We start from the raw sequence: 10,944 nt of genomic DNA, 5'->3' as shown, positions 1-10,944 counted from the left end.
GGAAAAAGTAAATGAAAAATTAAGTATAAATTAAAAACATTTGGTTTCAGTATAAATAAGGACAAACGTAAAGGATTTGGTTTTCAAGGTATGATAGGAGGTATTGAATTCAAAGAAAAATATATAGATATATTAGGAATAATATTTGGAAGGAATGAATACAGACAACAATAATGGGATAATGTACTCAAAGAAGTAAAGGATATGACTAGTTTTTGGAAATCGTATAGAAAAAGCCCACTTGTTGAGCACCATGGTAATAGGAAAATTGCGTATCTTTCCAACATCTATATGATTCCTATTAAGTATGAAAAGGAACTAATGATGATTATATTTTCTTTTTTATGGGGCTCTAGACTGAAACCAGTCAAGAGATGGATTCTGTATATTGAGGAAAGGCAATAAGGTTTGGGTTTAATAAACTCAATAGTACATGCAGCATCTTTAATTTTATATAAGGTATTAAAAGGAATTATGAAGGAAAATAAAACTTGACAGATATGATACCAAAACAAAATTATGTTATGGAAAATAAAAAATAATATATATGAGAAAAATAATAAGGGATGGTATTTAAGTATTATGAAAGCATTTTACTGAATTACTCCATGGAAAGATTTAGAAATGGATAAGACAAAAACATAATGATGAGATATAATAACTATAAAAAGTTTAAAGAATGTAATGATTTTTATGGAGATTGTCTATTAGAACATTGCCGGTTAAGACAAATATACCATACAAAATCAAGATAGAATATGTAATACATGTGGAGAGTTTGGAACTACTGAGCATGTGTTTTTGAAATGTGAAAGAGTTAATAATTTGTAGAAGGAAATATGTAAAGATGATAAGGTGAAAAGTTTGTTAACATTTGAACAAATAAATATGAACATCATTGAATTTGGTTATTATGGTACACAAAACAGGAAGAAGTGAAGATGGACATAGTAATAGTTTATGTTTCATAAGGACTATATGGAATGAGAGACTAAATTAAATTAAATACAGTGGAAAATGGACTTTGACAAAGATTTTGCAGAACATAATGTTTTGGTTTTGGATAAAAGAGTGGATGGGAAATGCTTAACTAGAAGTTTATAATGTATGGAGATTTGTAAATAGATGTCAAAATGTAAATATGTAAATAATATGTAATGTATATATCAATAAAAAACCCTGCTCTTCGTAGTAAGGGAAAGCATTTGTGTGTGACACTGCATACTTCCTGTTCCTGTTCCAGGTACAGAGATGGCCTGGAGAAACAGGGAGGAACTATGGCTGATTCAGTTTCTGCTGAAATTGGATTAAAAGTTGCTGAAAATATAAATCATTAACAGAAGTCTTTTCGGATTATGTTGGTGCAGAAAAAAAAACAGTGACATTGGAGAAAAAGCAGATTATGAAGGAAAAGGAGATTGTAGCTGAAAAGAGATGGATTCACAGGAAAACTTTCAGAGAAGATTGTTTGAAGGTGAGACAGTTACCTCTGAAAAATGCATAATTACAACCCTCCAATCAGGGTGTGGGGGGGGGGTGTTGCAGGATGATTATTTGGAAGAAACAGTAAACCAAAGTGAGCCAGAAAGTGGAGCAGAAATTTCCTTGAATGACATCATACAAAAAAATAGAAGAAGGAAAAAAGAAAAGACTGCACCAGAAAACGTTCCAGAGACAAAAACATATGCACAAACTGTTGGAGAAGGAACAAAGAAGAAGAAATAAAAGAAACAAAAAAAGAAGTATACAGTGTGTGTGTGAGCAGTAAAAAAGAAGAAAGTTTGAACAGGTTGGAGGTTTGGGACTCTGTCATAGCACCTCTGGGTGTCAAAGGCTCAAAGCAAAAGAGGTTAGAGCATTAATTAATAAAGCAACAGTTTGTGACTTGCTATTTGAGACTGGGCAGGCTATGGAAAATTTCTTGGGTGCATAGAAACAAAAGAAAAATATTTATCCATGGTCGGAATATGTGGAGAAATCTTTTTACAGACAAAAAAAATTAAAAAGAAGAATGATCCACTTAAGAACTGTTGAAGCAAAAGAACTGAAAGAGCAATTTTTTAACTGTATGTAAAGAAGTAATGGACACTACAAAAATATTTGATGAAAGAGGACTATAGACTGTGTGATGGGAATGTGGAGCAATACTGAAAATGGAAAATGATAATGTTATGCATGTACCTAGTATTATTAATGTTCATGGTAATAGAGATTTTGTGAATTACAATGGTCAACCAAACACCTGTTATTTTTGTGAAAAAAATGATCATTTAATCAATGAATGTGATGAACAAAAGATGTTATGTATGTGGTAAGACAGGGCATAATGAAAAAAAATGTGATTTAAAGTGTAAAAAACGTGGCAATACTGGTCATTCATGCCTAGAATGTGAAATGAATGTGCAAGAAAATAGAAATGAAAAGGAAGTTATACAGGAGACAGAGACAGAAGAATGTGTTATACAAGAAAATGTACAAAAAGATGTGGCTGATAAAGAGGTTATACATGAAGTTAAAAAAAAGTAACAAGGAAAAAGAAACAGAGTAGACACATGAGGAATAAGCTGACTGGCACACAGTAAGAAATAAAAGGAATTCCAAAGGGAAAACAGTTAAAGAAAGAAAAAGAAAATTAAAAAAAATATAATGCTTAGAGAAAATAAGAAAGGAAAGGTATACATATTTTATTATACTAACTGTTCTTAAAAGCTGAAAATATTAGCTTTAAATATGACCAGAATGAACAATCTTAAGAGGAGAATAGGTGTATTACAATGGTGTGCTGCATTAGATTCACCTATTATTTTTTTAGAAGATAGATTATTAACAGAGGAAGAAAGAACACAAACTAAAATACTTTGGAATGGTGTGGTAGTTTGGAATATGGGGAAAGAAACATGCTTGGACATATGTATATTATGTCAAGAAAGCATTAAAATATTAGTTGCAATGATAGTGGAACTAGGACGAATTACAGTAATAGACTTGAGATGGAAAAATATGTGCATAGAATTATAGCTTTATATGCATATGTAACAGAGAGAGAGAGAGAGAAATGATATTTAAAAATATTCTTGAATATGTTTGTGCAAATATGGACATTATAGTGGTGGGTGATTTTATTTGTAATTTAAGAAAAAATAATAGGAATTGTTATGTTAAAATGGTTAAAGAAATTATGAGAAGTGGAAAGTTAAGTGTATGGGAGAATAAACAGTGGACCTACAAAAGGAATGAAATTAGGACCGATTAGGACAGAAATTGATTATTTTTAAATATCTGATAGTTTAAAAATAAAAAAAAGAAGTAAATATGCTGGATTTTCAGATCATATAGCTATATGGGTTAAAGTACAGAAAAATGAAGAATATATAAGAATAGGAAAATAAATACAGAGAATTAATGAAAAGGAATTAGATTTAGAAGAGAAAAAAAAGAACTTATGGAATTATGGAAAAATCGTATGAATATGAGAGAGTTTTATGAGCATTGGACTACTTGTAGCTTAAATTTATAGAGAAATATAAAAAAGTATTTTAGAATGTATAAGGAAGAAAAAAAAGAAAGAGATATAAGATATTAAGTCAATAAACATTCAGAGACTTAGAGAAGTAAAGTTCCTTTTATGAAAAAGAAATAGAAATATATAAAGTGAATCAAACTGAAATGAACATAAACAAAAATATTGTTTATAAGGAAAGAAAGAACAGGTAGCACCATATTTGAGTAAAATAATAAAAGAAGGAAAAATAAGAGAATTAAAAAATAAGAAAGGTAAAAAAATAAGACAGTAAGAAGGAATATACAAAATAATTAAAGAATATGTATTAGAGTTTTTTGTTAAAAGGGAAGAAAATAGAACAAATGTATAAAGGTGAAAAATTAAATAATGATAATGAGTATTTAGAACAAAAAATAACTATGAAACAATTGAATGAAATTCTAAAATATATTAACATAAATTCTGCAACAAGACTGGATGGGATTTAATATGGTATGTATAAAGAAATGAAGGAGTGGCAAAAATATTTTTTATTGAAGTTATGAATGAATGGTTAAAAACTGGAATTAAAGAGAAAGAGATATGTAAAGGAGTTATAAAAGTTATGTTTAAAAAAGGAAATAAAGAGGGAAAATTGGAGACATATAACATTGAATGATATGGATTATAACATTTTTATGAGAATAATAACAAAAAGGTTACAACAATTGGATAGAGTATATGACCAAGATATATTTGGAAGAAAAAAAGGAAATCCAGAGTTATTATGGATAATAAGAAAAATAATCAATATCATGAATAAAACTGTAGACATGAAGGTTATGATGGGGATATATGTAAACCCTATGATAATATTCAATATAAATCATTATGGTGAATTTTGCAGATATGAGAGCAAAAAATATTATAAGTAATAAATTCTGCTTATGAAACGAACTATGTGAAACTAAATGTAAATGGCTGTATTAGGGAAAAAATGAAAATAGAATGTGGACTAAAGCAGGGCTGTCCAGCTAGTAGTGTCATTTTCTCATTAGTTATGAATGTAATAGTGAAGGAAATTAATAAAATGTCCAGTAGCAGTGAATACAAAATGAGGAAGAAGTACAATTGCCAATAATGTATAATTATGCGGATGATATATTAATTGTTAAAAATAAAGTATTTATGGAAGAAGTACATGAAAATTAAGTATAAATTAAAAATGGTTTAAGTATAAATAAAGAGAAAAGTAAATGATTTGGTTTTGAATGTGTGATAGGAGGTATTGCGTTCAATGAAAAATATATAGATATATTAGGAATAATATTTGAAAGGAATGAATACAGACAACAACAATGGGATAATATACTCAAATAAGTACAGGATATAATTATTTTTTGGAATTCATATAGATTTTCATATAGAAAAAAGCACATTTGTTGAACACCATGATAATAGAAAAATTGATTATGTTGCTAACATCTATATGATTCCTATTAAGTATGAAAATGAACTAGGGCTGATTATATTTTCTTTTATATTGGGCTCAATCTGATTCACTCTAGGCTGAATCCAGTCAAGAGAGGGATTCTATATATGAAAGAAGAGGAAGGAGACTTGGTTTTAATGAACCCAGTAGTATATGCAGCATCTTTGTGTATATAAGGTTTTAAAAGGAATTATGAAGGAAAGTAAAAACTTGATAGAAATTATACTGTAATACAAACAATTGTGGGAAGGAATGGAAGTTGGAAAAAAACAGTAAAAGCATTGAGAATGAAGAAATGAAAGAGTACCAAAAAATGTGTGTTATGGAAAATAAAAAATAATATATGTGAGGAAAAATAGAAAGGAATGGTAATTAAATATTATGGAAACATTTTATTGCATTGATCCATGGAAAGACTTAGAAATAGATAAGAAAAAAGCCATAATGATGTGATATAATAACTATAAAAAGAATGCAATTATTTTTTATGGAGAATGTCTATTGGAAAATTGCCATATATGGCAAATATGTGATGCAAGAAAAAGCAAGCTAGAATATGTAATAAATGTGGAGAATTTGAGACTACTGTGCACGTGTTTTTGAAATGTGAAAGAGTTAATTTGTTGAAAGAAATATGTAAACATAATAGTGTGAAAAGTTTGTTAAAATTTGAGCAAATAAATATGGACATAATAGAATTTGGGTATTATGGTGCATGAAAACAGGAAGAAGTGAAGAAAATGGACAGAGTAATATTTTATTTTTCATGGACTATATGGAATGAGTGACTAAATGAAATTAAATACAGTGGAACATGGACTTTGACAAAGATTCTGGAGGAAATGTTTTTTTTTGTGGATAAAGAAGTGGGGGGATGCTTAAATTGAAGTTTATAATGTATGGAGATTTGTAAATAGATGTAAATAATGTAAATATGTAAATAATATATAATGTATATATCAGTAATAAAACTCTACTCTTTTCATATAGGTGGAACCAGAAGGCAAAGGAAGAGAGGAAAGCATGGAGAACGAGAGAAGCACTAAGTGAAGATAGGAAAATGCAGCTGTTTATATGGTGGATACAGAAACTGTTAAAAATGTAAATTATTGTTTTGGTTGGCAATACCCAACAGTTACATATGTTCATCATGGAGAAGAAACTATCATATGTTTCAGCGGTATCCTGATCACGAGCAGTGGAATACAACAAGTGAGGGTGAAGGAGTAGAACAAGAGATGGCAGTTACAGTTTCTGTGTTATACAGAATGCAAACACTGTCACGCATTGAACACAGACAAAAAAAGCTTCGGACAGTGAAAAGATACAGACATATGTGGTGGCAGGAGCTATGGATCTGAAAAAGAAACTGTCACAGCCATGTAGAGACCAACTGTGCAGATTACCACTGAAAAGGACTGTAAATATGTATGTAATCTGGGACATAACAACTGGGCCTATGTGTTTTAAGTCTGCATTTATTAGATGTTTGATTCATTTAGGAAACTAACCATTTGGAGATGTTACCTTTGAATCATTGGAACTACTGAACAAGTTTTATAAACATTATTGACTCTAAAAAGTACGACTACCCCTGAAATGAATATGTGATTTTTGGTGTTTCAGTATTACATAAAAAATGGGTTGTCCAATTCAGGTTAACAGCTTCAAGTATATGGAAGGGGTGGTTGAGGAGAATAAAAGTCTGAATGAAGAGGTCAAAACTATAATCAAAGGAGCTGCAGCTAACTTGCACAGAGTGTCAGGGGTGGTATGTGAAAGAAGAATTCCAAAGAAGTTAAAAATAAGGTGTACAAAACAGTGGTGTGACCAGTGCTACTGTATGATACAGAAACCTGGGCAGTGAAGGCAGAACAGCTGAGAACATTAGAAGTGATGGAAATGAAGCGGCTAAGACAGGTGGTAGGATGCACACTGTGGAACAGATGAAGAAATGAAGATATCAGAGCAGAGGTCAAAGTAGATCCAATTGCAGAGAAGGTCAAAGAGAACAGATTATGGTGGTTCAGGCACATGTGCCGAAAGACAGAAGACACTCTGGTGAAGAATATTTGGGACAGAAAGGAACAAGACTAATGGAAATGAGGGCAGCTAGCAAAGAGATGGATGGATTATGTGAGAGAAGACTTGTGACAGTCAGGCATGACTGTCGAAGAAGGTAGGAAAGTGTCATTCAATCAAGAGAGATGGAGACACTTGACACAACACCCCCACTCCATGTAGAAAATGGAAAAAAGGAGGTTGATAATGATTATATTGACTATACTGCAAAGGGATCATTGATACTGAATGTAACATTGCACTAAACAATCCTACATGCACCAGGATAAAAACAAAAGAATAGCTTAAAAACTGGGTCCCAATGAAGATAATTACAAACAGTGTCCCTTCAAAACTTCTAAGTAACATGCTCATTTATAACTCTTAGAGAGCTGGAGCTTCCTACCAGCACTTAGGATTACATCTTAATCTCTCTCTCTCTCTTTTTACTGGACTTCCACTCAATATGGCAACCCTGTGAAGCAGCCATGTCCTCAGACGTTCTTCTAAGAACACCTCTGGAGCTTTCTATTTGGTGACTAAATAATTGCACACCAGTGCTGATATACCACAACCTAAACAAAGAATAGCTCCTGAAAACTCCTTAACTTTGCAAGTTGAAAGGACCCAGTAGGCCTAATTGACAAAATAACCTTCAAAAAGACATTAAGGGGAACTTCTTGATTCATAAACCTTCCTGAAACCCCAGAATATTTTTATTGGTCTTGGTCATCACTAACAACTCCAACCTTTTGTCCAGTTGTAATCTCACTCTGGCTGTGAAGGGATGAATTAGTTCCAGGTATAGCCATGATATCCTCAGTGGCCTTGTAGGGTTTGGAGTGTGGTTATATTCCTTGCCAAAGGAAAATGTTGCTTTTCCAGTCAGCTAGCAAAACAGGCTCTGCCAATTTTATACCTTAGTCTAAGAAACTTTATGAATGACCTCTCAGCCCCAATTTGGTTTGAAGATTCTCAAAGCTAATAATACTTGTCTCTTTCCCACAGAGACCACTAGATCTGACAGCTACCTTATCCTAGCTTCCTTCCACTTAGGATCTGTTAGTAGAATCTATTCCACCTGAAGTATAGATTCCCCTACAGCAGTATTGCTGTACCCCATATACTTTTCCATCTAGTTAATTTAGACAAATCCCTGAAACCAGTGTAAGTCTGACACAGTGAATGCCACCTTCTTAAATGTTAATGTAGCAACTTAGGAAACCAGCCTAAGTATAAAGGATTTGCTTCTTTAATATTCTCCAGACAGGGATATTCACATGAATGAGTGTAAAAAGATGGGTCAGTGTAAATGCTTGGGCATACTTGCCCCACATTTGGAAAGCCAACCCTAAAACCCAGGAGGTCCTGCCCTTTTTACTTGTCTGATCAGTGTCCTGTCATGCCATATACATTTGTCCACTATGAGTGAATTTTTTGAGCCATAGTTACCCTTGAAGTGATGGCATATGGCAAGAGTTAAAATAAAACAGGAACCAAAAATGTTTTTCACCACTGCTATGTGGATCATGAGAGCAGGGCCTAACCTTTATGAGTTCACCCATACAAATACTTTATCCCAAATTCCCTTCAGATTAATGTTTATCATAGTTTGCATGTTAGGATGTAAGATAATCTCTAAGTACTTAGGAGACTTCTTAGTCGATGTAAAGAAGGTGCCAAACTTCTGAGAGGAGAGGCTGTATAGTTGGCTCTAAAAAGTACAGTCTTGCTAACTTTCATTTTAAGTCCAGAAAAGACACCAAACCTCCTCAAAAGCAACCATAAACTTGGGGGATATCTTGAGTCACTATGAACATAAGGGATTTTGCTTTTATGCCAAAGATATTCCACTATATTCTGTAGATTTTTAATATCCTATCCAGCAGCTCCATAGCAAGAAGAAACAGCACTTGTGAAAGAGGACAGTCCTGATATGTTTCTGTCTCCAATGGGAATATAGGTGACAACATGCCATTAGTTAATATGTAGTACTAGAGATCTTATGCAGGGCCTTAACAGCAAGTGTGAACTTTTCTGGAAAGGCCATTTATTTCAAACTCTTCCATAAATATGCCCAAGTAATGAAATCAAAGGCCTTTTTGATGTAGACAAGTGCTGCCATCTAAGGTCCCAGCATGTTATTTAACCCCTGCATGTATATCTGCAAGGTGAGTAGATGATCAGCACTGCTGTACCCCTGCACAAACCCCACCTGAGTGCCAGGTATTAAGCCTGGGAGAAGTGTTTCAAGCCTGTCCATCAGGAGCCTTGCATACATTTTTACATCCAAATTTATAAGGCAGATGGGTCTGTTATTAGAAAGTTTTGGAAAGACTATGTTTACTGAGGTGTGGGATGAATGACTCATTTAACCTTTCTACTGAAAGCACTGGTGTAACAGTCTAGTCCTGGGGAAACTAGATCCCATTGGGCTGCATATAATTTCAAGTTCAGAGCTTCTGGTCCAGGTATTGTCCCTTTTTGAGAAGAGTATATAGCATATGTATCTCCCGCTCAGGTACTGGGATACCTGGCACTGCATGCTAAGAATCTGACAGCTTAGATAGCTTAACATTTCCTAAGTACTATCTAACCAACCTCCTACCTTGACTATCCAAATGGGGTTAGTACCTTGGAGTATAAGGAGTCATAGAACTTCTGAAATACTTCATTGATCCCTTCAATGTACTCACCTCATGACTATCCTACCCCTTTTTTGTATTATAACTGCCTGTCTCCTATAAGTTTTTATCCTGTAAGCTAGAAGTTTATCAGGCCTATTGCCTTTGCACATGAGCATGTAATGGCTCTCTGAATGTACAATTGCACCCATTCCTTCATTGGTAAGCTTACTTTTTTGTGACGTTCTTTATACTGAGACAGCATCTGCTGGGTCCAAAATCTCATGGCTCTGCAATTCTCTTAAGTATCCTGTAACCTCCCCTCAAGCTCTAGAAAACTTTCATCATATTGCCTTAGCAATAGGTTTTGACTCACATATTGCTGTTAGCTTCAGCATAAAGAGCTCCCCAGGCCTGAATTCCCTCACACCATAGTTTCTGCATACCTCAGAATCAAGTGTTCCCTCCTGTACAACTGCTGCTGTTGCCGAGTAGTGAGTGAGTCTACACATGCTGACATTGCCTTAGATATCAGTACAAGGGGTGAGTAGGATGTCATCCATAGACACTGACACAGTCATGTTGGCTCCAGTGGGTTTTCTTTCCATCATTTATGGTATATTTTACCACTGTGGACTTTTACTTCTTCCTTGGCTGTTGTGGATTTTTATTGCTGCTGTTGCTGTTGCTGCTTGTGTTGCTTTATTTTCGGCTGAGGAAGTAGACATGGCTGGTGCTGACCCTGAAGCTATTGAACTTGAATACCGCCCTGTGACACCATGTACAAGAACATTCAAAGAAAGAGCAAAGAGCATAGCAAATCCTTGTTAGTATAGTGGTAAGTATCCCCGCCTGTCACGCGGGAGACCAGGGTTCGATTCCCCGACGGGGAGTGCAATTATTTTACAGCTGTCATGGCATAGTGGTTAACTGTTGTGATTACAGTGTACAGGGTCCTGGGTTCAATTCCTGCAAGGGCTGTTTATTGGGCTTTCCCATATGGTCTAGCGGTTAGGATTCCTGGTTTTCACCCAGGCAGCCCGGGTTCGTCTCCAGGTATGGAAATGGGTTACATTTTTTTTTTGTTGGGAGGGTGGCCTAATGTTTAAGTTGTTTGCCTTACAAATACAAGGTGCAGGGTTTGAGTCTCACAAGGGATAATTGCCTAGGCTTAAAATGGCTCGTAAAGGCAGTTAGTCTAGTACTAATCTATGAACCTATGAAACAAAGAGAATGGTAAATATGAACAATAATCCTCTATTATTTGTCCAACTGAATATTAATGG

General features: G+C 34.0%; 1 non-coding gene across 1 annotated transcript; it reads left to right on the top strand.

Moving 5' to 3' along the window:
- The first annotated feature begins 10,479 nt into the window (after nucleotides 1–10,479).
- Nucleotides 10,480–10,551, top strand: TRNAD-GUC. Its single transcript has one exon. It is a non-coding gene; the product is annotated as a tRNA-Asp (tRNA).
- The last annotated feature ends 393 nt before the right edge of the window (nucleotides 10,552–10,944 follow it).

This window comes from Protopterus annectens, chromosome 11.part0 (genome assembly GCF_019279795.1).
Source record: "Protopterus annectens isolate FY-2018-M chromosome 11.part0, PAN1.0, whole genome shotgun sequence".
Taxonomy (NCBI): Eukaryota; Metazoa; Chordata; order Ceratodontiformes; family Protopteridae; genus Protopterus; species Protopterus annectens.
Note: the sequence above shows the minus strand (reverse complement) of the source record. Positions and strands in the feature narration are given on the sequence as shown.